Below are 3,215 nucleotides of genomic sequence, written 5' to 3'. Positions count from 1 at the left end.
CTGGGGGACTCTGATCTGACTTCTGATGGTCTTCAGTAACCCTTTCTGAATCAGACTGTGCACCCATCTCCTTTTTCTGAACTACTGCCTGTGGAGGTCTAGGCTGCTCTGTTTGCTTCCCACTCCTCAGAGTAATTGCCTGAACTTGCTCCTTGGGGTTGACTTCAGTATTACTAGGCAATTTTCCCTGGGGTCTATTATTGAGCATATTGGCCAACTGCCCAACCTGTGTCTCAAGGTTTCGAATGGAGGATCTGGTCTCAGTCATAAATTGAGTCTGAGTGTTAGTAAGAGTCAACAGGGCAGCTTGCAGTTCATTAGGTCTCTCAGGTTGAGGCATTGATTGTTGAGGCCTAGGCTGCATTGATGACGAAGCTTGATTCATAGGTGGCTGAGGCATGTTATTCTGAAATTGGCCCTGAAACTGAGGTTGTTGGCCTTGATTATTCTTCCACGAAAAATTTGGATGATTTCGCCACCCTGGATTGTAGTTGTTGGAGAATGGGTTATTGAGTGGCCTCTGAAAATTTCCCACTGCTTGAACTTGGGCATGATCCATTGGGGTGTTATTATTACAGATAGGGCACTGATCGAAAGAATGAGCACCACCACACATTTCACACCTCACTGCCATCTGAACCGCATTAGCAGACACACTACTCTGTTGCAACTGCTTGGTCAAAGAGGCTACTTGCGCTGTTAAGGCAGTGATTGCATCTAGCTCATGCACCCCAGCTATCTTTCTGACTCCTGATGATCTCTCCTCAGACCACTGATGGTTGTTTGTAGCCATGTCCTCCAATAGTTCATAAGCACCAGTTGCGCTCTTGCTCATAAAAGTGCCACCCGCTGCAGCATCTATAATGGTTCTGGTTGTCGGACATAAACCATTGTAGAAGTTCTGTACTAGCATCCACTGTTCAATGCCATGATGAGGACATCTTCTCAAGAGTTCCTTAAACCGTTCCCACGCCTCATATAATGACTCTCCGTCATTCTGGCAAAAGTTATTTATCTCTCCCCTTAATTTAGCAGCTTTGGACGGAGGGAAGAATTTGGACAAAAAATTATGAGCTAGATCTTGCCAAGTGACAATGGAGTTTGGCTGCAGAGAGTTCAGCCAACTTTTAGCTCTGTCCCTTAGAGAAAATGGGAAGAGCCTAAGCTTGATTGCGTCATCACTCACCCCATTATATTTGAAGGTTCCACACAACTCCAGAAAGTTGGACAAATGGGTGTGAGGATCTTCAGAGGGCAACCCATTGAATTGCACAGAGGACTGCACCATTTGTAAAATAGCAGGCTTTATTTCGAAGTTGTTGGCCTCTACAGTTGGTGGGCATATACTATTTTGTACTCCCGTCAGAGTGGGTAGCACATAATCTCGCAGGCTCCTCTCAGCATTGGGTTGAGCCTGAACCCCTCGTACAACTCCAGGAGTTTGAACATTCCTGCCTTCCCCTTCATTATGTGCCATCTTTACAGATTTATGGGCCTCTCTCTTCTTCTTTCTGATTTGATTGCAAGACTTCTCAATCTCAAGATTCAGAGGAACAAGTGTGTCCTTTCCTTTTCTGCCACACATATACCAAAATTCACCTGAGATAGACAAATTAAGCAACTAAAAAGATTAGAAACGAGAGAAATTAAAATCAAATTAGAATAAAAATTAATTAGACTGATATTGATAATTTTCAGTCCCCGGCAACGGCGCCAAAAACTTTTTGCGATAATTTTGCTATGCAAGTGCACACAGTCGCAAACTCGTAATAAAATGGTAAACCAAGTATCGTCCTCAAAGACTGAGTTATCAATTACCAGTCAATTAATCTCTTGTTCTATTTGATGAATTAAAATTCTTGATTTTTGTAAAATACAGCAAAAGAACCAATAAAGTGCAGAAATAATAATCGACAATTAAATAGAATAATAACTATTAGTAAGACTTTTAATTTAATCACTGAGAAACAATTAGGATATTCAATCTCATCAACTATCCTTCCTATTATTCCCTAATGCAAAGTATGAATTCTTCTTATTTTTTTACCTAATTCAATTAACAAGTTGGAACAGCAGCCTATAATCATACTATGAATTATAAACTCAACCTAGGTGACAATTTCCTATATTTCTATGGTAAATTGAACCACAAAGGTAGCATTAAATTCCACAACTTAATAACAGTTACACAATTAATTCAGATACTTTCGTTCTAAATCAAATTATGTCCAATATAACCAAAGCATAATTAAATCTCACTTCTCAGATTTTGACTTAAAAACATATGAAAATGACTAAAGATGGCCAATCAATAATCACTCTATAAGAACAGATTATATGGAATTGAAGAAGATTGAAGAAGAGGAAATTAAAATTGTATTAGGTCATAACAGAAATTCAAGAGATTCAATTGAACATCCTAAACAGAAAATTAGTTCATAGTCATAGTGCTAATCACAACAGAATTTAAAGATAACATCAAGAAGAAAAACATGTAAAAATACTCTAAGCTTGAGCCTTCAAAACCAGAACTCCTCCCTTCGTCCGTACATACGTTTCTTTCCTTTTTCGTCCTTTAAAACCTAGGATTTTAGATTTTAGAGAGGCGGGCCGCGGCTCTACATGCACTATGCCGCGGCCCGTATAAAAATTTCTGGGCAGGAGGTCCTTTTCATGCCGCGGCCCTCTGAAGCCATGCTGCGGCCCGCATCGACGAGTTCTGGGAAAAATGCCCATCTATGCTGCGACCCTCGATAGCTATGGCGCAGCCCAAAGATGTCCTCAAAAACCATGCTTCTGTTTCTCCCCCTAGCCGCGGCCCTACTTTGATCATGCCGTGGCTCTTAAGGAATTCTTCAATTCTTCAAGTTTTCATCCCAAAATTTCACCAACACTTCCAAATTGTGTTGAGAACCATTCTTGATCAAAATATGATGAAAACCTCGGTTATTTCTTCCCTTTCTTTGGCATTTTCTTCCACATGCTCAATTCTTCCTGATATTCACAAAAACAACCAAACAAAGCGTAAACCCGCGCTAAAACAAGGAAAAACAAAATAAAAGACTACTAAAAACATCACCAAAACATAATAAAAACTAGACTCAACACATGTTGAGCCACAGCCCTGTTCTTGGGGCATCACGACTCAAATTGGATAAAGGAGAAGCAGGTGCCTCTGGGATATTTGAGTCGCGGCACTTGTTAAAGCATGCCGC

At 40.5% G+C, this 3,215-nt stretch overlaps 1 non-coding gene across 1 annotated transcript; it reads left to right on the top strand.

Annotated features, from left to right (window-relative positions):
• The first annotated feature begins 923 nt into the window (after positions 1 to 923).
• Positions 924 to 1,030, top strand: LOC133820620 (small nucleolar RNA R71). The gene has a single exon (XR_009887026.1). It is a non-coding gene; the product is annotated as a small nucleolar RNA R71 (small nucleolar RNA).
• Positions 1,031 to 3,215: the final 2,185 nt, after the last annotated feature.

Source organism: Humulus lupulus, chromosome 2 (genome assembly GCF_963169125.1).
Source record: "Humulus lupulus chromosome 2, drHumLupu1.1, whole genome shotgun sequence".
NCBI lineage: Eukaryota > Viridiplantae > Streptophyta > Magnoliopsida > Rosales > Cannabaceae > Humulus > Humulus lupulus.
Note: the sequence above shows the minus strand (reverse complement) of the source record. Positions and strands in the feature narration are given on the sequence as shown.